Source organism: Palaemon carinicauda, chromosome 9, assembly GCF_036898095.1.
Source record: "Palaemon carinicauda isolate YSFRI2023 chromosome 9, ASM3689809v2, whole genome shotgun sequence".
NCBI lineage: Eukaryota > Metazoa > Arthropoda > Malacostraca > Decapoda > Palaemonidae > Palaemon > Palaemon carinicauda.
The window spans coordinates 149634496-149659805 of record NC_090733.1 but is presented as its reverse complement, the minus strand read 5'-3'; the positions used below and the strand labels follow the sequence as shown (position 1 = coordinate 149659805).

Genomic DNA, 25310 nt, shown 5'->3' with positions numbered 1-25310 from the left:
ATATATATATATATATATATATATATATATATATATATATACTGTATATATATATATATATATATATATATATATATATATATATATATATATATACACTAATAACAAATGCAGTAGGTTCTAGTTCGCTGTAGGACAAAGGCCACAGACATGTCCTTATTCGTGTCTGGGGTTGGGCCATTTTTATCATCACGTTGGTCACTGCTGATTGGTGAAGGTGGGAATTTTTGGTCTGATCGCTCACAGCAAACCAACCTAGTGTTGGTGTCCCTGACTAGTACATCTTTGCTAATCATGGCGATACACAAACCCTTTCACAACGTTAAGGTATCCCCACTCCGAAAGGGTATATATATATATATATATATATATATATATATATATATATATATATATATATACCATATATATTTATATATATATATATATATATATATATATGTATATATATATATATATATATATATATATATATATATATATATATATATATATATGTGTGTGTGTGTGTGTGTGTGTGTGTGTGTGCGCGCGCGTGCGTGCGTGCATGCGTGCGTGTTAACTGAAATTTACCAAATATAATAATATAATTGACACCACCTGACGAATTGTACCAAGGTCAGCTTGTAAAAATGTGTGTGCGATGTATAGATGAAGCTGAATCACACGTGGCATGTGGTTAACAATAACTTTTCTATGAAATAATTAATATATTTGTAGTTATTTTTTAAAAGTATTATATGTATACAGTATATATATACTGTATATACATACATACATATATATATATATATATATATATATATATACTGCATGTATGTGTTCTTTTCAAGCAAAAGAAAAGCTTTTGCTGCTTCACGAATTAGGCGTGAAAATTGTTTCTTGGAATGAGCGAGTCTATGCTTGTTCCTGTCGAAACCGAGGCGTGACCATATGAGCCACATTTCAGTCTTGTTGTTGTTGTTGTTGCATCATCGCTTCTTGTTATTTGAAGAGTCCGTAATGATTCAAAAAAGAAGTATGAAGTCTTTTAAAAAGGTAACGAAGAAAACCACTATTTTCTTTAAATAGTTTCACTCTATTCTTTATGAAACAACAAAATATAACCATTCATGTTTTCTCTCTGTAGTATCTCATGTTTTGATGACTCATTGACACACTCTCGGTCTAGCGCAACTTTTTTTTTTTTTTTTTTTTTTTTTTTTTTTTTTTTTTTTTTTTTTTTTTTTTTTTTTTTGTGGTTCCTAACGGGCATCCTGTAGGTCTAACTGATTAAAAATAATTCCCTACATAAACTGTTACATATTTACAGTTGTATTAATTCAATTATGGGAATAGATTAATAGATCAACAGGCGGAACTAAACGTTGAATTCATACATACTGTCCTTACGTAAATAGATATTTACACAGTAATCGTCATTCTTTTATTTATATCTCGGGGTCCAGTTCTTGACGTCATCAATACGTCATACTTTGAAGGCCGTCCCTGTCACAATACAGTTCAGTTTAATTTAAATGTTGTCATGAATGTCATTATACAGGACTTCACCGGATACGTCATAAAATACGCCAACTTTTGAATAACATTTCCGGTTTGGTTTTAAGCGAATATTACCCTGATTTAAATGTGAAAGTTGATATATGTTAGACATATCTTATTACATTAAAACAGTTACTAGTTCATACGAACGTTAGTATGATATGTATGTGGTCAATAAAATTGTATCTTTTCAATATGAGGATTATTCGAATATTGTATATTACATTACTTCCTCTAAAACTTTCAACAATCAGTTTCTTTCTATGTTTCCTTTTTATAGTATCCCACGTATCATTTGATATCAATTGCTTTCTCCTTGTAATTACGTCACAAAAAATCACTTCAAACTGACTTATATATGTTCTTAATATTACACCATTCTTGTTCAATTGTCTGCTCTTCATCTCTAAAAGTCTCTAAGACTGCAAATCAATTCCTACATTCAATTGCAAATGTTTCTCTGCGCCCATCTTCTAAGAGTTTAGTTGTATCAAACCTAGGCAATCTATCTAACCTCTCTAAATTTCCGTTGGGTGCTTCCAGTTTTAGTTGTTGGGTGCTTTCAGTTTTAATACAAGGTAGAACATGCTAAGTATTCCAGTATTAATAGCGAAGTCAAAAGAAAAGCCAGGAATGACTGGAGAGAATATTTAGACTGGTAAGCAGGCGAGGCTGACAAAGCTATGAATTTAGGGAGTGGCTCTGGTGTAAGAATTGCTCATAGAATAATTAATGAAATCTCTACGGAAACAAAGAAGAAGAAGCATATACCCATCAAAAAGAGGGATGGAGCTGTTATAACAACAGGAGATGATGAAAGGTAACGTTGGATGGAACACTTTAGTGAGATCATGACTAGGAGACATGAAAGGAATAATTTGACTGATATATCTGAAGCTGAAGAAGACAACGATGTGCCCATGTATGAATTCAGTGTGTTTGAAGTCGAAGCTATCATTTAAAAAGAGATGGAAATACCCTGGATACGATGGAATAACAGCTGAGATGATACATGCTGAAAATGAAGTGACCCCCAGAATACTCACAAGATTATTTTATAGAATGTAGCATGAAGAAGCAATATCTGATGAATGGGGATTAGGAGTGTTGGTGAAAATGGCTGAAAAAAAATGGGAGACCTGACTAATTGTGATAATTACGGAGGCATCACACTCAAGTCAGTAGTCATGAAAATATATAGTATGCTTATCCTAAAGAGGCTAGAGAGAGAAAAATTTATGAAAAGCTGGGAGACGAACAAGCAGGATTTCGAAAAATTAGAAGTTGTACTGACCAAATTTTCATTTGAGATATGTTTACAACAGTACGTAGAATATAGAAATCCACTTTTGATGGCATTTGTAGACTATGCATGTTGCATAAGATTTTTCATAACTCTGACCATCCTTTACATTCAGATCTCCCTGGACAATTCTATCCTGTTCGTAATACTAGGCAAGCAGTTAATTCTAATAGCCAGGCCTTCTCCACCCTGCGGCTCAATACTACGCAGTACTCTAGAAGTTTTATTCCAGCTGTTACCTAGTTGTGGAATGATCTTCCTAATCGGGTAGTTGAATCAGTAGAACTTCAAAAGTTCAAAGTTGGAGCAAATGCTTTTTTGTTGACCAGGCGGACATGAGTCTTTTTATAGTTTATATATGACATATTTATTTTTGACGTTGTTAATAGTTTATATATGACATATCTGTTTTGACGTTGTTGCCTTTTTTAGAATGATTTACTGTTAATTTGTTCTCTTCATTTATTTATTTCCTTATTTCCTTTCCTCACTGGGCTATTTTTCCCTATTGGAGCCCCTGGGCTTACAGCATCTTGCTTTTCCAACTAGGGTTGTAGCTTGGATAGTAATAATAATAATGATGGAAATGCCTTTGATAGTGTGCACCGGCCAGTTTTGTGGAGAGTCCTGCGTTATCAAACAATTCCTCTTGCATATATAAATTTGATTAAATCTGTTCATGAGCATAGCAAGTGTAAAATTAATGTTAATGGAGTCTTATCAAATGAACTTCCAGTGAATAGCGGAGTATTCCAAGGGAATGTGTTGTCACCTATGTTGTTAATCCTCCTCATGGATTTTGAAATGCATGGTAAGTAGTAGGTTGGCCAGGGCATCAGCCACCCCTTAAGATACTACCACTAGAGAGTTATGGCGTCTTTTGACTGGCCAGACAGTACTACATTGGATCCTCCTCTCTGGTTACGGTTCACTTTCCCTTTGCCTACACGTACACTGAATAGTCTGGCATATTCTTTACATATTCTCCTCTGTCGTCATACACCTGACAACAACACTGAGATTACCAAACAATTCTTCTTTACCTAAGGGGTTATTGCACTTTAATTGTTCAGTGGCCACTTTCCTCTCGCTATGGGTAGAGGAGACTTTAACTTGGTAAGCAGCTTTTCGAGGATAAGGACATTCCAAATCAAACCATTGTTCTCTAGTCTTAGGTGGTACCTTAGCCTCTGTACCATGGTCTTCCACTATCTTAGGTTAGAGTTCTCTTGCTTGAGGGTTCACTTGGGCACACTATTCTATCTAATTTCTCTTCCTCTTGTTTTGTTAAAGTTTATATAGTTCATATAGGAGATATTTATTTTAATGTTGTTACTCTTCTTAAAATATTTTATTTTTCCTTTCCTCACTGGGCTATTTTCCCTGTTAGAGCCCCTTGGCTTATAGCATCCTGCTTTTCCAATTGGAGATAGTGGAGAAAGATTTGACTGGATTGATAATAGGAAATTAACTGACCTAGAGTATGCTGATGACGCTGTCCTTGTTAGCAGATCACCACAGGATTTGCAATGCTGGTTTACCAGAATGCATGAAATATCACACGAGGCTGCGCTCAAGATTAATAGAAGAAAGACAGAGATGATGAGAACGGAATATGTAAAAGAAGATGAAATATCATTGGAAGGAGAAAGGATTGAAGAGGTAGAATCATGTAGATATTTAGTAACTATAATCTCCAATACAGGGTTTTTAGAATTGGAGTTTAATGAAAGATTGAAAAAAAAACAGTTAAGATAATGGCTAGGATAAATGAAATTTGGAAATAAAATCGCCTGGAATTACATATAAAGATCAGACTATATATCAGTTTAGTGAGGTCGGTGTTACTGTATGGACATGAGTCATGTTATGACAATGAAACGATTTTCAACATATCTAGTAGATTTGAGGCAAAGCCCTCAGAAGGATATTATGAGTTAAATAACAGGACAGGATTAGAAATGAAAGTATAAGAGAGATTACTCAGGTGCTATATGTGGATGAGATCATGGTGAGGGGTAGATGGAGATGGTTGGTCATGCTCTTCGCATACCTCAAGAGAGATTAGTTCACCAAATATTTAACTAGGCTCCACCAGGTACGAGAAGAGTTGGAAGACCCAGACCCACATGACTGAGGACTATGAAACGTGAAGCAGATGATGAATGAGAAGTATTGAATTAAAAGTTCAAGATAAAGACGACTGGTGAAATCTAACTGAGGCCCTTGCGTCAATGGGTGTAGGAGGAGATGATGATATTATATATTTAGATAGTTCTAATGGAGAAGGCTATGACAATTGAGACAAGAGATCTGATTTCAAAACTCCATTTCGCCTGCAATGATTTTGGTAAAGATTATTCTAAGCTCTTTCTTATTATACATTGCATATGAAATTATCTCAAATTCTCACATTCTTAACATTGTTGTCGTTTCCTTCCACTAGTTACCGAAAAAACATATTGATATATTTTTCAAATATGTCCATATAAATTCCTTTATGACAGACACGTTCATGAAGTTCATTCCTACCAAATTATGTCGTCGAAGCAAAATCTTTTGATGGCCAGGGTACCAGCCATCAAACTACCGCTAGAGAGTTATTGGGTCCTTTGACTGCCAGACAGTACTACATTTGATCACGCTCTGGTTATGGCTCATTTTCCCTTCGCCTACACATACACCGAATAGCCTGGCCTATTCTTTGCATATTCTCCTCTGTCCTCATATAATTGCCCGCACTGAGATTACCAACCAATTCTTCTCCGCTCAATTTTTAGTGGCCACTTTCTTCTTGGCAAGGGTAGAAGAGACTAGCTATGGTAAGCAGCTCTTCTGGGAGAAAGACACTTCTAAATCAAACTATTATTCTCTTGTCTTGGGTAGTGCCATAGCCTCTGTACCACAGTCTTCCACTCTCTTGGGTTAGAGTTCTCTTGCTTGATGGTACACTCAGACACACTATTCTATCTTATTTATCTTCCTCTTGTTTTTAGTTTATTCATTTCCTTTCCACGTTGTACTATTTTTTTGCTATTAGAGGTCTTGGGATTATAGCATCCTGCTTCCCCAACTAGGGTTGTAGCTTAGCTACTCTTACTTCTACTACTACTACTACCACTGCTACTACGGCTGCTGCTACTACTACTACTACTACTACTACTACTACTACTACTACTACTACTAATAATAATAATAATAATAATAATAATAATAACAATAATAATAATAATAATAATAATAATGATAATTTAATTTAATGTGTACTTCTCAACTATTTTCTTTTTATGGTTTGATTTCCCATTTATCATCTTTAATTGAGCGTTTAGCATTTTGATTCTTCAACCAGGACATCATCTTAGCTGATAATAAGAATCGCAATTCTTTCATTCCCTGATATTAAGTTTTATCTGCTTATTTTTGTGTCCTACAATGCCTAGCCTTTGAAACTGTACACAGTCTATGTAATGTCATCCGTAACCTTCCACACAATTTAAACATATAAGGTCATCATTGCACCTATCAGTTTTTATGTTGTCTGAATGTGGTGGTTACTGGAATGATATTACAAGTTCTATAATTTAGGCTACATATGGCGAGCCATTTCGTCATTCCATTCACCTTATCTGGGGAGAACATTTCATAAAAGTTTTCCAGGTCGAGGGTTATCCTTTGATATACACGAGATCCTCAGGGGGTCACTATAGTTAAACCCATTTTTAAATATTGCTCCGTAAGGCAAGAGCGGTAGCGAAAACCAGTAGCGTCAAGCCAAAAACAGAATTTTGTCGTGTGTGTGTATGCATATATATATATATATATATATATATATATATATATATATACATATATATAAATATATTATTATTATTATTATTATTAATATTATTACTTGCTAAGTTACAACCCTAGTTGGAAAAGCAGGATGCTATAAGCCTGGGGGCTCCAACAGGGAAAATAGCTAAGTGAGGAAAGGGAACAAAGAAGGATAAAATATTTCAAGAAGAGCAACAATATTAAAATAAATATCACTTTATGAACTATAAAAACTTTAACAAAGAGAAATAAGATATAAGATAGAACAGTGTGCCCGAGTGTACCCTCAAGCAAGAGAACTCTAACCCAAGACAGTGGAAGACCATGGTACAAAGGCTATGGCACTACCCTAGATTAGAGAATAATGGTTTGATTTTGGAGTGTCCTTCTCCTAGAAGAGCTGCATACCATAGCTAAAGAGTCTCTTCTACCCTTACAAAGAGGAAAGTGGCCACTGAACAATTACAGTGCAGTAAGAAGAATTGTTTGGTAATCTCCGTGTTGTCAGGTGTATGAGAACAGAGGAGAATCTGTAAAGAATAGGCCAGACTATTCGGTGTGTGAGTGTATAGGCAAAGGGAAAATGAACCGTAACCAGAAAGAAGGATCCAATGTAGTAGGCTACTATCTGGCCAGTCAAAAGACCCCATACCCTGCTATCTATCTAATATATATATATATATATATATATATATATATATATATATATATATATATATATATATATATATATATATATATGTGTGTGTGTGTGTGTGTGTGTGTGTGTGTGTGTGTGTGTGTGTGTGTATTTCCTAATCCTAATATCTAGGTTAGGTAATTTTCTAAATTGCCAACATTGTGAGATTGGCGTTTTCGTCTCGGACTCTCGATCATTTGCGTATATATGGTTTCTATAACGTTAACAAATTATGCATGCATTACCAGTCCACCTGAAGACACGTACTTCCAGGAGTACGTGTCCTCCCAGAATTTAATTTGCAACTTCTTAACACAGCTGAATTTGCTAGAAAATATAATGCGTTCCTATGGGATTTTATGAAACACATTGCTAGAATTATTATGCAAAATATTGAGCAAAATTTGATACACATTTTAAAAAATCTTTATTACGATAAACTATGATGTTTTAAAAATAATTTTATTTTTGCTACAAAAATGTTGGTTTAATATGAATATTTCAGTTTTGTTCATACCACATTGAACAATTTTTCTACAATTGTTATTCTTTTACAATTGTAGGGGGGAATTCAGAACTCAAATTGATTTGGTTAAGGTTTTTATTTGCTGAATATCAGATACAAACAAACTAGAGCTCAATCATTTAACTATTCGCTGATATTTTATTTCAATAATAATGGTTCGAAATGTGATGACCAAGGATAAAGGAAAATTCATCATAGAAAACGAGAGAATTAGTATCAGCAATGAATTAATGGATAACTATTGCAAATCATTATATCACCACGCATACGAAAGGATGGGACTTGTTTGGCCACACGAGTAGAAAATGTCAAGTAATATAGCAAAGTTATAGATACTCTGCAATCTTTTAAACCATAGGAGCTTATGTCATATACATGGCAAGGTTAATCTGAAACCAAATAACTCTTAAATAATTTTATTCCCTTCATTGAAGGAAACATTAGTGCGAGCAGGTAAGTATACCTGGTGTTGTCTAATTATGTGAATTAAAAAAAATGATCTTTGAGGCATAACACAATAAAGCCTATTCAGGTAGAACAATAAACTTTGATGCTAATACAGTAATCTGATAAGTAATTTCCAACAACTGCAGTTCACATCAACATTTCTTGTAATATACATTAGAACACCTTTATTATAGTAATTGAATATCTTGACAAGTGCCGTATCCTCCTGCGAATAAGACAGTCCGTTTGTGAAAAACACGGAAATAATGTTATGGATGTATTTCATAAAATACATTCCTTTTCATGGAACAAACCGAGTGGCTATTTTTACTATAGAGAAGAAAAGCAATGTTTGAAATTTTAGGCAAGTTATCTGCAGCTAAAAGCAAAATAATTAATCTTTTTCATAAGTAATTATGCTACATATATCAATTTAGTTAGGTCGGTGTCCCTGTATGGACAGGAGGCATGGTGTAACAATGAAAAATTCTCCAACAGATTTTGTAGATTTGAGAACAGAGCCCTCAGAAGAATTTGGGAGTGGAGTAGCAGGACAGGATTAGAAATGAAACCATAAGAGAAATTACTTGAGTGCCATGCGTGGATGAGATCATAGTGAGGGGTAGATGGAAATAGTTTGGTCATGCTCTTCGCACTCCCCGACAGAGATTAGTTCACCAAACATTTAATTGGGCTCCACAAGGCACCAGAAGAGTTGGAAGACCCAGGTCTACATGGCTGAGGACTATGAAGCGTGGAATAGATGATGATTGGAGAAACATTGATTTAAAAGCTCAAGATAGAGACGACTGGTGAAATCTAACCGAGGCCCTTTGCGTCAATGGTCACGGGAGGAGTTGATGATGATGATGAGATATTATGTCACATTTTGTATTGATAAAACTATAAAGGTTAACAAACAAGACTCCTTTCAAAATTTTGTAGATTCTCTTTATGGCATTGTTTAATTACGGACATCTTAGGCCGGCCATACACTATCATGTACACCTGACAGGTACGCCTGAACAGTTACGCCTGTTAGGTATACCTGATAGTGTATGGTGGGAAAAACTAGCCTCTCAGGCGACCTGACAACTGATGAAAATTCGATCAGTTCTGCCTGACAGGCGAGTAAACTTGATGTGTGTGTGTGGCGGTTTCATCAGGTGTACCTGAACAGGTCTCTCAGTTAGTAACAATCATTTGATGTGGACAGTTTAAATTTTATTGGTTACAGCTTCGTAATTTTGATTTATTTTACAGTTGAGTTCCTTTAATCAAGGGAGATATGAGTGACAGCAACTCGTTGTGCAATGATTCATTCATGCGCAGAAAATTGTTATAATCAGATGGTTCATGTCTCAATTCATTAGGAAGATTGATATGGGTAAATTTATTTCTTCTTTGCAGCCATTCCTTGAACCATTGTCTCAATTCATTAGGAAGATTGATATGGGTAAATTTATTTCTTCTTTGCAGCCATTCCTTGAACCATTGTCTCAATTCATTAGGAAGATTGATATGGGTAAATTTATTTCTTCTTTGCAGCCATTCCTTGCACCATTGTCTCAATTCATTAGGAAGATTGATATGGGTAAATTTATTTCTTCTTTGCAGCCATTCCTTGCACCATTGTCTCAATTCATTAGGAAGATTGATATGGGTAAATTTATTTCTTCTTTGCAGCCATTCCTTGAACCATTGTCTCAATTCATTAGGAAGATTGATATGGGTAAATTTATTTCTTCTTTGCAGCCATTCCTTGCACCATTGTCTCAATTCATTAGGAAGATTGATATGGGTAAATTTATTTCTTCTTTGCAGCCATTCCTTGCACCATTGTCTCAATTCATTAGGAAGATTGATATGGGTAAATTTATTTCTTCTTTGCAGCCATTCCTTGAACCATTGTCTCAATTCATTAGGAAGATTGATATGGGTAAATTTATTTCTTCTTTGCAGCCATTCCTTGCACCATTGTCTCAATTCATTAGGAAGATTGATATGGGTAAATTTATTTCTTCTTTGCAGCCATTCCTTGCACCATTGTCTCAATTCATTAGGAAGATTGATATGGGTAAATTTATTTCTTCTTTGCAGCCATTCCTTGAACCATTGTCTCAATTCATTAGGAAGATTGATATGGGTAAATTTATTTCTTCTTTGCAGCCATTCCTTGCACCATTGTCTCAATTCATTAGGAAGATTGATATGGGTAAATTTATTTCTTCTTTGCAGCCATTCCTTGAACCATTGTCTCAATTCATTAGGAAGATTGATATGGGTAAATTTATTTCTTCTTTGCAGCCATTCCTTGAACCATTGTCTCAATTCATTAGGAAGATTGATATGGGTAAATTTATTTCTTCTTTGCAGCCATTCCTTGCACCATTGTCTCAATTCATTAGGAAGATTGATATGGGTAAATTTATTTCTTCTTTGCAGCCATTCCTTGCACCATTGTCTCAATTCATTAGGAAGATTGATATGGGTAAATTTATTTCTTCTTTGCAGCCATTCCTTGAACCATTGTCTCAATTCATTAGGAAGATTGATATGGGTAAATTTATTTCTTCTTTGCAGCCATTCCTTGCACCATTGTCTCAATTCATTAGGAAGATTGATATGGGTAAATTTATTTCTTCTTTGCAGCCATTCCTTGCACCATTGTCTCAATTCATTAGGAAGATTGATATGGGTAAATTTATTTCTTCTTTGCAGCCATTCCTTGAACCATTGTCTCAATTCATTAGGAAGATTGATATGGGTAAATTTATTTCTTCTTTGCAGCCATTCCTTGCACCATTGTCTCAATTCATTAGGAAGATTGATATGGGTAAATTTATTTCTTCTTTGCAGCCATTCCTTACACCATTGTTTGCGTTTCTTCCGCCTTTTTTTACATTTCACTAAAACTACAAATAATAAGGAGAGAAAGTACAACTCATCTTCTCAAGAATCCATGGCGAACTGACAAACTTGACAGGTATGCATGAAGAGTGTGTGTGTGCTCCTCAGGTATCAGGTATACCTGACAGGTGTAACTGTTCAGGTGTACCTGTCAGGTGTACATGATAGTGTATGGCCGGCCTTAGAAGGAAAACATGCACATATTTGCCATTGGTTACAGGAGAATTATTTCCAATCTCAAAATGTCCACCATCATTTAGTAGCCGTCCATCGATTTTATATATATATATATATATATATATATATATATATATATATATATATATACATACATATATATATATATATATATATATATATATATATATATATACATATATATATATATATGTATATATATATATATATATATATATATATGTATATATATACATATATATATATATATGTATATATATATATATATATATATATATATACATATATATATATACATACATATATATATATATATATATATGTGTGTATATATACATATATATATATGTATATATATATATATATATATATATATATATATATATACATATATATATACATATATATATATATATATATATATATATATATATATATATATATACATATATATATATATATATATATGTATATATATATATATACATATATATATATATATATATATATATATATGTATATATATATATATATATATATGTATATATTGGAAACGTCCCTGCCTGGCGATCTGCTGGATTTAGGTTCAAGGCCCTCTCAATTTCGATAGTTTCCCGTAGTGTCTGCAACCTCATCATCTTTGTGTGCCAAGGATGGGGGTGGGGGAGACACCTGCTGATTCATCAACAATCATTTCCTGGCCCTCCCTGGACTTAGCTTGGATGGAGAGGTGCTTGTCCGTTGATCATATGTATATATGGTCGATCTCTAGTCTAGGGCATTGCCGTTTTCCCTTGCTCTGTCACTCATGAGTGACATTTAAACTTAATGACAGCTTACATTTATCATTATAAAAAAAACATAACTATATATCAAATATATGTGTTCTTTATAGCTTATGAAACTAATCTAGTATATTGATACATATTTCTTAATTTATTTTCCTGACGCTAATATCCATCCTTCGGTTTTGCAACTGGAAAATTCTATTTCGTATTGTTTTTAGATCTAGATAAATTTTACACAAATAAACCACACATATACACATTGTTGAACGACAATGTAAACAAGTTCACAAATACTTCCCAATTAAGACATAACGCGTTTTTTCAATGAGTTAGAGATACCAAATTTGGTTGGATGCCTATGGGTACCAAATAAGGATTCCAGTTTACAATGATTTTAATACGATACTACTCCTAGAGAGTTATGGGGTCCTTTGACTGGCCAGGCAGTACTACATTGGATCCTTCTCTCTAGTTACGGTTCAATTTCCCCTTTGCCTACACATACACCGAATAGTCTGGCCTATTCTTTACAGATTCTCTTCTGTCCTCATACATCTGACAAAACTGAGATTACTAAACAATTTTTCTTCACCCAAGGGGTTAACCACTGCACTGTAATTGTCCAGTGGCTACTTTCCCGTTGGTAAGGGTAGAAGAGACTCTTCAGCTATGGCAAGCAGCTCCTCAAGGAGAAGGACACTCCAAAATCAAACCATTGTTCTCTAGTCTTGGGTAGTGTCATAGCCTCTGTACCATGGTCTTCCACGGTTTTGGGTTAGAGTTCTCTTGCTTGAGGGTACACTCGGGCACATTATTCTATCTTTACTTGTTTAATTGTTTTGGGTTTAAATCCAACCATCCACTGAAGTCGAGTGAACTACTTCTCGGGCGGGTCCATATTAATCATCTAACGAAACATTTTCATTATAACTTATACAATTCTTTGATTGTAGCATCTTCCACATCATATCATCTTGTGAAAAGTAATGTCTTTAGTTTCTTCTTAGATTCAATTGCTCCCTGTAAGTCCTTCATTTCAGTTGGCAGTTTATTATAATGTCTAGGCACACAGTAGCTAAAAGCCCTTTCACCAAATTTACTATTTGTTCGTGGTTCAGATAGTCTATGTTTGTCACTCATGTGTCTTATGGTTTTTTTCAGGCATTCTTTTAGATATTTTGGTTCAGTATCTTAAACGTTAGTAAGAGTAGCTTGTATTCGATTCTCGCCTTTACCGGCAGCCAGTGTAATTTAATTAGTGCAGGGGTAATTCTATCCCTTTTATTAATCTAGCGGCTCTGTTTTGTACTCTCTGAATTTTCTTCAGCTGATAATTTGGTAAGCCATAGAACAGTGAGTTGCAGTAATCACTTCTTGAAAATATGTGGTGATTAATGAGTATGGCCATAGATTTTTCATTCAAGTATTTACTAATAAATGCTATGTTTCTAATATGATAGTAAGAATTTCTTACCATATTATTTATATGTTCATTCATTGTCAGTCTATCATCCATGATTACTCTTCCTCTTGTTTTGTTAAAGTTTTCATAGTTTATATAGAAAATATTTATTTAAATGTTACTATTCTTAAACTATTTCATTTTCCTTGTTTCCTTTCCTCACTGGGTTATTTTCCCTGTTCAGGCCCCTGGGCTTAGAACATCCTGATTTTCCAACTAGGATTGTAGCCTAGCAAATAATAATCATAATAATAATAATAATAATAATAATAATAATAATAATAATAATAATAATAATAATAATAATAGGATTTTATTCGTTTTAGTTCCCAATGAAACGCAACGTTTCTTGTCAACAACAGAATTACAGAACGCGTCTTTCATTACACAAACAACACAGTACAATTCTCCAAACTCCAGGCCTATACTGTCTTATGGATTTTAAAATCTACCGGTAGATGCTGTTTTCAGTAACTAAGAAATCGGACAACAACCCCCTACCATTTGAATAAAAGGTTAGGCATTAGTATGTTTTAATTCAACATTAATTGTCCTGGTTATGCTGAATAACAAGGTACGTGTTGATATATCTGCCGTCCATAGGCAACTTTATTTTTTACGGTACCTTAATATCGTTGGTATTGTTTTGTATCGTAGATGTCACATAATGATTGTCACGTAGTTATTACTTACGATGTTTAAGCCACATATGTATATATTTGAAATGGGTTGTCAGTGACAGGTTACTGTTATTTTAATCTCGTTGCTTTTAAAATATTTAATTTTTCTTTGTTTCCTTTCCTCATTGAGCTGTTTTCCCAGTTGGAGCCCCCAGTCTTGTAGCTTACTGCTTTTCCAATTAGGGTTGCAGCTTAGAAAGTGATAATAATAATAATAAATAAATAAATTCATTTATATTTCCCTATATCAGGTTTTAGGACTCCCAAAGAAAAACCTTCCAGGATATTTTAGAATTTTGGGTAATTTTTTATTGTATTACAGGGTGAGATTTCGAACAGAAAATATATGTTTTCCTATAGTAAATAACGTGAATTAACCGAATTTGATGTTCATTTCAATTGGAAACAAACATCAACCAATTCGGCTAACTTTGAGTTGCACGGTGTCACTTCTCTTACGAATGTACTGCGAACGATAACATTAGCAACGTTACCAATAATACACAGTGTTACCAACGTTGATGTATGTTACACAGAGTTACCAATGGCACGATGACATTACTAACGATAGTAATGATAGATATTTCCATATGTATTTTGAATAATTTCTCCATATAAGTTTTACTCAATATATAAAAAGTACAAAAACGGCACAGAACCTAACAAACCCACCTAACCTAGCCTAGTAGTATGACAGGTCACAAAATAACATTTGATCTACATCGGACGTTGGCAGTACTGGTTACTGTATTTTTTCATGACACAATCTTTGCAATGGCACCTCCAAAGTTTATCCAGATATACTGTTTTGTATTTTCCTCCGGTTATTATAATTTCAAGAAAGTAATGTATAGAGAAGAAAAGGCTTGTTTTACGTTTATATATCGATTCCCCAGTATGTTTTCCTCTCCCAAAACCCCGAGTTCCCACTGGGGGTCCCCCATTATCGGAGGATATAGATGTATATATATTTCTGAAACTATTCATTTGCGACGGGAACGAGTGTCATTTTCGAAGAGAGCGTAATTTTTTCTATAAGCAAAAGTAGTTGTTTTCCTAGGTTACATTGCCCTGTAATACACTACAATGAAACCGAATTTTGCTTATTTGTCCTTTTATGTTATGAAAATGGTTATTTGTTGTGATTATTGGTAGGAAAGCAGGCATTGGTTGGTTGGTAAATATTTATCTATGCACCGACAGTAGTATACATCGAAACCTGCCTCTTTAGGGTTGGTTAAAGAGGCAGCTCTATTATTACCTAAATTGACCGGTAAATGTCTATGGTTTCATTTCATGTTATTATGACTTTTAAGTGTTTTTATGGGAAACAATTACAGTTCACCTCATGATAAGTTGCTTCTTTAGGTTTTTTTGTTTACACAATCTTTGTTTCCAGTTACTTACTTTGATGGCTGCTTTTCTGGTCCCATACAACAGGGTAACCCCACTCTCTACAGGACCTCCACTGTCGTTTTACCTTGTTCGTTCAGAGTATTTAATGTTTCATGTCGAGTATTGTTCATTTACTGTTAAATCATCACTGTTGTATGACTATTGAAATAAGAAAGTCTTCATTTTCCTCTTGAAAGCCTTAATGTCTTCAATCATTCGAAGGTTTCGTGGGAGCTTATTATATAGTCTCAGGGCCGCATATTTAAAGGCTCCGGAGCCTAAAACAGACATAAATCTAGGTATCAACAGTTAGAAGCCATCTGTAACTATTCTCGTGTCGACACGATTTGTTGGTTGCTCAATATGTAACAATTCTCTCAAGTATTTTGGACGCCCGGTTCTGATAACTTGGTTGATTTTTTCCCATGGAATCTTTCCTGGAAACACTCTGTTTTCATGTGTAGAAAATCATTTATCAACTAAATCTTCCCCTGATATGAAACCCGACATCAGTAATCTCATATTCTGTGATGACCGATGTTAACGATGTATTTGAGTTATAAGGCAATTGATGGGATGTATGCTAACTGTTGGTATCCTCCACCTAACCTGACCTAAATTGCAGTGTCCTTATTTTTACTGAGTAAATTGTCATTTGAAACTCATATTTCCTTTTCTGATGATATCCTCTCTTGTCAGGGGGTAATTTGAAAATCACTTGTATAAAATTAGAACATAATTTTACACACAGGCACACTATTCCATCTTATTTCTCTCCCTCTTGTTTCTTTTAAAGTTTGTATAATAAAAGTTTATAAGTGAAAGATTCATTTTAATGTTGTTACTGTTCTTAAATTATTTAATTTTAATTGTTAATTACTTTTCTTGTAGTTTCCTTATTTCCTTTCCTCACCGGGCTATTTTCCTTGTAGGAACCCTTGGGCTTATAGCATCCTGCTTTTCCAACTAGGGTTGTAGCTTAACAAGTAATAATGATAGTAATAATGGGTGATGCTTTTGCAATCCCCATGAACCCTCTTTACCTTTGCACAGATTTTAGCTCCATTGTTAAGTATAGTTTAGGTTAAGCGTATATTTTTATGTTACATTAGAGTGTTCCCAGAAAATAGATGCACATAAGAGAGTTGATTGGAAAAAACAAGATTGTGTAAGTAAGAATAACAATATATATTTGTATATGTATGTATGTATGTATGTATGTATGTATGTATGTATGTATGTATGCATGCATGTACACACTAATCGATATAATGGTATGGTGCTGTAGTCTTATTTGCAGTACATGGATTTTTATCTGAACATTGCAAGATCAAGATTACACCAGTATGAATTCTTTCAATATATGATGGACTATGTCTATTTGGTTTTACAGTACCCTATATTTTCCTAATGGAATACTACAGTAATCTTGATAAGGTATATTACATTAGCATTCAAGTTTTTCTACATGTATATAGGCCTAGCCTGTGTACCCTTTTTAGGTCAGAAAGGTTAGACTAGTCTGCATTCTAACAACTATCATTTTTTTAAATTTTGTATCAAGGTTAATGAATTCAGTCACTTTCTCCGTAGTCATTGAAGATTAGGTAAGGTACCGTTGGTTATTCTTTCAAGTACTACAAGTATTATTTATTGCCAAAGTTGAGGGTATGATCAAGGGTGCCAAAGTGACGAAGACCCCAAGCTAGGCAGGACAGCACTTAGGGGTAAGTTATTTTAGGCAATTAGTAAAGCAGGCTGTTGCTTAAGGAATTTGATAGTATTTGTACTTCTGAATACAACTTGCTATCAAAATTCAACCAATTGCATTATTAAGGAACCCTTTCTGTTTGTGGTCTCTAGATTAGATGGATTTAGGTGTATGTAAGATTAAATGAGCTATTAAAGATAATAGGTAGAATAGAAAGACTTAAAACTTGACAAGCAGGCGTAAATTTGAAGGGCCAAAGTAGGCACAGTCGCTTACTATCCTTACAATTAAAGTTATGTACTGGCTTACCCTATTATTACCATTATCTCACTTTTCTCTACTTTATCATACTGTATTTTGTGATGAAATTAAGATTAATTTAACTTTTTTGAGAGAGGACAATAGTGAGAATATGTATAGGCTATTACTGTAGCTTCATTTATAGTGTCCACTATTGTTCAATATTTTGTATCCATTTTGAAATCAATTCACTAGTTAGTGTAATAGAGTCATTTTGGACATGTTTTTGTATTTTACAATTGAATGATAAATAATCATAATGGGAAATGAATTACTTCTTCAAGGTTTGTTCCGTAACCGAAATACAAACCACGCTATTTACAAAGGGTTTACTTTTAGCGCAGCTGAAATGACGAGCCAATAGTTTTAACGAGGGTTAATTACCCCCGCGCTATTTAGCGGGGGGGTGGGGAAGGGTAGCTTGCTACCCCTCCCCCCTCCACACACCGGTGACTTGCTTCACTTCACTTTTGGCTCGGCGGTGATCAGACGTGTCTGCTCATCGCCTTCGTGACAGCCTTTAATTTTCTGCTTTTTCTTTTCAGCGTGTGTGTTGGTTGGAAGTTGACCTTCAGTTATTTCTTTACAATGCGTACATGCCCTGGAGTTGCCGGCCGTCCTTGTGGGACTTTCATGTCGGACGTTAATACGGATCCTCACACCCTATGCCCTCAATGTCGGGGCCGACGGTGTGACCAGGAGAACATGTGCCGTGAGTGCAGGGAGTGGTCTGCCTCCCAGTGGGAGAGGTTTGGCCGTCGGCGTAAGAAGAAGTCCAAGAGAGACCGTTCTCCTCCGGGGTTAGCCTTGAAGGAGGAAGGTTCTCGGGACTCTTCTTCCGCCGCCCAAACCTCCTCCGAAGCTCCCCCTCGTCCGCCTCCTAAGGAGAGTCGGCCGAGTGGGAGCGCAGGCCCTTGTTCTGTTTCCCGACCTTCGGTGGGGGGAGAGGGCGTCGCCTCCCATAGCGAGGCGGTTCCCCCTCCTCCTCCGGGGAAGGTTATTGATAATGCCTTATCCAGTGATGATCTTTTACAGATTTGGTCGTCCCTGGGGCTTAAGGGCTTGCCCTCCAGGGTCGCTCTTATTGACCTTGTCTCGTTGGGGGCCGCTGTTAAGCAGTCGCCGGTGGTAGCAGAGGTAGACCCTCTGTCTATTGTCGACGTCGTGGTGACAGAGGCCTCCGACGTGGCTGGGCCTTCCGCCGCAGGTGCTGTTGCTGGTGATGGTGCTAAAGGCTCTCCTCCTCCTTCCGTACATCCTTTGAAGGGGGAAGTGAGTCCTTCGGTCTCGACTGCTGCTCAGCTTCCTTCTGAGGGAAGTGCTTTAACGGAGACTCCCCTTCGGAGGACCGATGGTCCCGACGATCTCCCCCGAGGCCGCCTCCGCCGTAAGGCTCACCGTCCTCTACGCCACAAGGGCCTCCCTTCCCCTTACAGGGGGACTAAGAGGCGCCTTTTTGGGTCTTCATCCTCCGGGGGGGACTCTCCTCATCAGCCTCAACCTACAGCTCCGCCCTCCTTGAACCTCTCTGCAGACCGCTCACCATCTCCTGCCAGATCTTCGCCTTCTGGAGAACTCGTCACCCAACGGGCAACGGTCCCTTCGGGGCTAAGGGATCCTTCCCTTACGCGAGCAGTGCTAGCGCACAAGCGCTCTCCTGCTCGCCAGCGCTCTCCTGCTCGTCGACGATCTCCTGCTCGCCAAGACTCTCCTGCTCGTCGGCTCTCTCCTGATGTTCGCCCCCCTCGCCAGCGCTCTCCTGCTCGTCAGCTCTCTTCCGAGCGTCAGCGCTCATTTGAGGACCCTCGCCCTGCGGTCTCTGACCACCCTTTAGTTCCTGCTGAACTCCCTGCTCACCATCTGCCTGGTCCTGTGGCTACGCAACATCGTGCTGCGCGTGTGTCAGAAACACATGTTCGCCAACGCGCCAGCGATCTTCCTGTTCCTGCTCGTGAACGCGCCGCGCCACCTGTCCTCTCACATGACACGCGTCGACCTTCTGCTCGCCAGCGATCTCCAGCTCGCCAGCGATCACCTACGCGCCAGCGATTACCTCCTCGCCAGCGTTCACCTGCTTGCCAGCGCGCATAGGCGATCTTAGTATCGCCTATTCAACAGCGACAGCTAGCGCGCCGACGTTCTCCAACGCTCCTGAAGGAACATGGTTCGCCAGCTTCTAGCTCGCCATCGCGCGATCGCCCACCTGCACATGCTGCTCGCCATCGCTCGCCATTGCACGATCGCCCTCCTGCGCATGCTGCTCGCCATCGCACGACCCTGCACGATCGCCCTCCTGCGGATGCTGATCACCATCGCACCCCATCACGCGATCGGCCACCTGCGCATGCTGCTCGCCATCGCTCGCCCCTGCACGATCGCCCTCCTGCGCATGCTGCTCCTCATCGCTCGCCCCTGAACGATCGCCCTCCTGCAGATGCTGATCACCATCGCACCTCATCACGCGATCATTCACCTGCGCATGCTGCTCGCCATCGCTTACCATTACGCGGTCATTCACCTGCGCATGCTGCTCACCATCGCACACCAGTGCGTCGACATACCACATCGCGCCATCGCCAACTTGAGCGACTGCACTCACCAGCTCGTCATCGATCGCCTGTGGATCTACATCGCCAGCGATCTTCCTCACCTACGCGGCAGCGCGTTCCCTCGCCGTCGCGCCAACGCTTGCGTTCGTCGCCTCGGACACGTGTTCATTTACCTGCCCACCCTCGCGCCCACTCGCCTGTGCGCCCGCGCGATCATCCACCTGCGCGCCCACGCGATCGCTCGCCCGCGCTCCCGCGCGACCATTCGCCCTCGCGCGACCATCGTTCGCGGCGAATTCCACAGCCGGTGGTAGCAGCAGGGACGCGTGATCCTAGACGGCACTCGGGATCACCTCCATCCAAGCACAGGTTGGTAGTGCAGGACGAAGAGAGGTCAGTACAGCATTCTTCCCCACCTTCTTTTCAGGCAGGTACCGTCGTGTCCACTCCAAAGGATCGCCCGATCCCTTTCCCTTTAGCGAGGATTTCGGACTCTGTGTCCTTGGAGCAGCAGACTTGCTTTGGTCCGCTGGCACGGGCGTTAGTGAGGGTTATGAAACCAGCACTCGCCGGCCAGGGTAACAAACCATCGGCTGTCTCTCCTACGCTGAAGAGAAAGAGAGGAGTGGACTTTGTGGTGACTTCCCCCAGGGTGAAGTTGGTTCCCAAGAGGTCGGTCTCGAAGGTCCCTTCTCCTGCACGAGTACTCTCTCCTTCTCCCGTAGACGAGGCCTTTCCGTCCTCAGGTGAGTCCAGTGGAGCGGTAGTCTTCCCCTCGGCACCAGGGGGGGAGACTTCGCTTCAGGCAGGAGAATCGTCTCGTGAGGAAGGGGCCCCTCGAACCTCGTTGTTGGGATCCTGTATCCCTCCCAGGAGGGAACCCAAGGATTCCAAGACCGTCCCTAAATCCTCTGCAAGGATTCGTCAGGAACCCACGACTACCCAGGGGAATGTCCACGTATCACCCCAGGAAGAGATTCCTGGGGCAGGAGACTTAGCTGCCAGCCCGCAGGGAGGAGAACAGCAAGAGTCCGAACATGCCTTCTGGCAGGTCCTAAGCCTGATAAGGCAACTTAACAGACTTACGGATCCAGTCATCGCCCCCCGTGAAGGCAAAGACACGATTCTGGATGAAGTGTTTGACGTTCGGAAGGCCCCTAAGACCAGTGCAGCTCTGCCCTGGTCTCAGGGGCTGAAGAGTGCCAGGGCTAGGGCCAACGCTCAGCTCGCACTTCTTGCCTCCTCCAGTCGTTCCACTGCCGGGAACAAGCTCATCCCTCCTCCTCGCCTTCAGCAGAGGAGGTATTTCGAGATCCTGGGTGAGCACAACCTCGCTCTTCCTCTCCATCACTCTGTGGAGGAGCTGGCGAAGGGAGTTCCCCTTGAGAAACTCTGCCCGGCAGGTGTCGTTCTCGGCGGCAGAGATCCTTAACCACGAGAAGGTCGCTAAGTGTGCCATGCAGGCCACTTCGTGGCTGGACTTCTGGCTAGGATCTCTGGGCATCCTATTGCGATCGGAGGACTTGTCCAAGGAGACCAATAGGAAGGCCCTAGAGACCTTCTTGCTCTCGGGCACCCGCTCCATCGAGTTTTTGGCGCACCAGGTTACCACCCTGTGGGCCAACTCGGTGTTGAAGCGTCGCGATGCTGTGTCCGAGAGATTCCATCCGAAGGTCCCCGCCGTAGATGTGTGTAGGCTCCGACATGCTTCCCTTCTGGGGGAGAGCCTGTTTGAGCCTCAAGACATGGAGCGAACGGCTGAGAGGTGGAGGAAATCCAGCACGGACTCCCTCCTCCACAGGGCCCTTACAACTCGGCCCTATAAGCCTCCAGCCCCGCCACAACAGCAGCAACAGCCTCGTAAGGCTCCCAAACAGGCACCGGCAGCTAAGAGAGTGATGTCTAAGCCCCAGCCCTTTCCAGCCTAGGTCAAGAGGGGCGGTAAGTCCTCCAGGGGAGGCAAGACTCCTAGGGGTGGCGGCCGCGGCCGCAAGCCCTAGGGGTGGCAGTCCCCCTGCATGTCCACCTGTGGGGGAATGCCTTCAGCGTTGCGTCCGCAGGTGGCAGCAACACGGGGCCGATGCTTGGACGGTCTCAGTGATCGGCCAAGGTTATCGCGTCCCGTTCACGACATCTCAACCTCCCCTGACAGCGAATCCAGTGTCGTTGAGCTCCTATGCCACGGGATCGGCAAAGGGGCTGGCCCTTCAGGCCGAAGTCGAGACCATGCTCGAGAAGGGTGCTCTCCAGGAGGTCGTGGACGGCTCCCCAGGCTTCTTCAGTCAACTCTTTCTTGTAAAGAAGGCTACTGGAGGCTGGAGACCCGTCATCGATCTCTCAGCTCTGAACAGGTTTGTCAAACAAACCCGGTTCAGCATGGAGACAGCAGACACGGTCAGACTTGCGGTGAGACCACAAGACTTCATGTGTACACTGGATCTAAAGGACGCGTACTTCCAGATCCCAATCCATCCGTCTTCCAGGAAGTACCTGAGATTCTGCCTAGACAACAAGATCTACCAGTTCAAGGTGCTGTGTTTCGGTCTCTCCACAGCTCCTCAGGTGTTCACCAGAGTGTTCACCCTGATTTCATCTTGGGCGCACAGGAACGGCATTCGTCTCCTTCGTTACCTGGACGATTGGCTGATCCTAGCAGACTCGGAGTCGACCCTTCTTCGGCACCGAGACAGGCTTCTGGATCTTTGCCAGGATCTGGGGATCGTGGTAAACCTCGAGAAGTCCTCTCTGCAGCCGTCCCAACGACTGGTTTATCTGGGCATGCTAATAGACACCAATCTCCAGAAAGCCTTTCCATCAGACGACCGGATAGCAAGGCTGAGGAGGGTGGCGGAACCTTTCCTCAGGCGAAAAGAACTCCCCGCCCAATCGTGGTTGCGTCTCTTAGGCCACCTATCCTCCCTGGCCCGTCTGGTTCCAAACAGCCGCCTCAGGATGAGATCCCTTCAATGGCGGCTCAAGTCCCGGTGGAATCAAGGATCCGATTCCCCGGACATTCTGATTCCAATGGGGTCTCTGGAACAGACGGACTTGCGGTGGTGGCTGGCCGACGAGAACCTGCGGAAGGGAGTGAGTCTTCTCGTCCTCCCCCCGGAATTGACTCTGTTTTCGGACGCGTCAAAAGAAGGGTGGGGGGCGCACGTTCTGAACCAGAGGGCCTCAGGCCTTTGGTCAGAATCAGAAAAGTGCCTACACATCAACCTGCTAGAATTGAAGGCCGTCTTTCTGGCTCTTCAGCAGTTCCAACGGTCCCTGGCGGGTCACTCCGGGGTGGTGATGAGCGACAACACCACGGTAGTGGCTTATATCAACAAGCAGGGAGGCACTTTTTCGCAACAGCTATCCCATCTTGCAGTAGAGACTCTGAGGTGGACCGAAACCCACTCGATAACACTATTAGCTCGCTTCATTCCTGGCAAGAGGAATGTGCTCGCCGACAGTCTGAGCAGGGCTTCGCAGATAGTGAGTACCGAGTGGTCTTTGGATCCTCAGATAGCCAACTAAGTCCTGACTTTGTGGGGTTCCCCGACTGTGGACTTGTTCGCGACAGCCTTGAACTTCAAGCTGCCCCTGTACTGCTCACCAGTCCCGGACCCCAAGGCACTCTGGCAAGATGCTTTCCAGCAACGGTGGGACAACATCGACGTGTACGCCTTCCCACCATTCTGTCTGATGAGAAGGGTGCTCAACAGGACCAGACTATCGGTCAACTGTTCCATGACTCTAGTAGCTCCGCTATGGCATCACGCGGAATGGTTTCCGGACCTTCTGCAACTACTGACGGAACTCCCAAGGGAGCTTCCTCCACGACACGAGCTTCTTAGACAACCCCACTCTGGCGTCCCTCACAGGGCCGTGGCCTCGCTTCGGCTTCACGCCTGGAGACTATCCAGCGTCTCCTCGCGGAGAGAGGCTTTTCGCAACAGGTTGCGGAGAGAATGTCTCGGCACCTGCGAAGGTCCTCTGAGGGAGTCTACCAAGCAAAGTGGAGAGTCTTTTGTGGTTGGTGTCGTGGAAGGGGTATCTCTCCACTCGATGCCACTATTCCAGCAATAGCGGACTTCCTCGTGTATCTGCGAGAAGAAATGCGCCTTTCTGTCTCTGCAGTGAAAGGCTATCGCTCAGCCTTAAGCTTGGCCTTCAGATTGAAGGGCGTGGATATTTCTTCATCGCTAGAACTCTCTTTACTCATACGTAGCTATGAGCTTACCTGCCCCCAGTCGGAAGTGAGACCCCCTCCTTGGAACGTGGTTCGAGTCCTCAGGTCTCTTAAGAGACCCCCCTTCGAGCCATTACGCCAGGCCTCCGATCGCCACCTGTCTTGGAAGACGGCTTTCCTACTCGCCTTGGCCTCGGCCAAGCGAGTTAGTGAACTTCATGGTCTCTCGTACGACATCGCCCATTCAAGGGGATGGGGGGAGGTAACGTTCAGGTTCGTCCTTGAGTTTGTGGCCAAGACTCAGAATCCTGGAGTGCCGGATCCTCGGTTTGACTCTTTCAGGATCGCGAGTTTCCGTTCTGTAACAAACGACCCAGACCAGCTGCTACTATGTCCAGTGAGGTGTCTGAGGCACTACTTGAAGAGAACGGCTGCAGTCCGTCCTCTTGTGCGAGCTTTGTTTGTGAGCACAGGCAGGGCAAAGAGGAGGGTCACCAGGAACACCATCTCAGCTTGGATTCGAAGGGTTATCTACCATGCCCTGAATCCTGACCCTCCTCCGTCACGTCGCCCTCGGGCCCACGATGTCAGGGGTATTGCTACATCCCTGGCCTTCAAGAGAAACTTCTCTGTGACGCAGGTACTTCAAGCTGGGGTCTGGAAGCGTCAAACGACCTTCACAGCCCACTACCTGCAAGACGTGACCCACAGGAGCCTCGATACGTTTTCTATCGGCCCTGTGGTGGCTGCACAACAGCTGGTCTAACCTCAGGCTCCTTTTTGGACAAGTAGCAGTAGGTTGAGGGCGTTGTTACCCGGTCTTAGTC

General features: G+C 40.8%; 1 protein-coding gene across 2 annotated transcripts in view; it reads left to right on the top strand.

Annotated features, from left to right (window-relative positions):
• The first annotated feature begins 14027 nt into the window (after positions 1–14027).
• LOC137646927 (uncharacterized) overlaps positions 14028–25310 on the top strand; it is a 79568-nt gene continuing 68285 nt past the window's right edge. The window contains exon 1 of one of the 2 annotated variants that reach the window (XM_068379997.1): positions 14028–14186. The gene's annotated coding sequence lies outside the window, so the exon portion shown is untranslated. Of the gene's footprint in view, positions 14246–25310 lie in introns of both variants that reach the window. The other variant, XM_068379998.1, reaches the window with a different exon arrangement.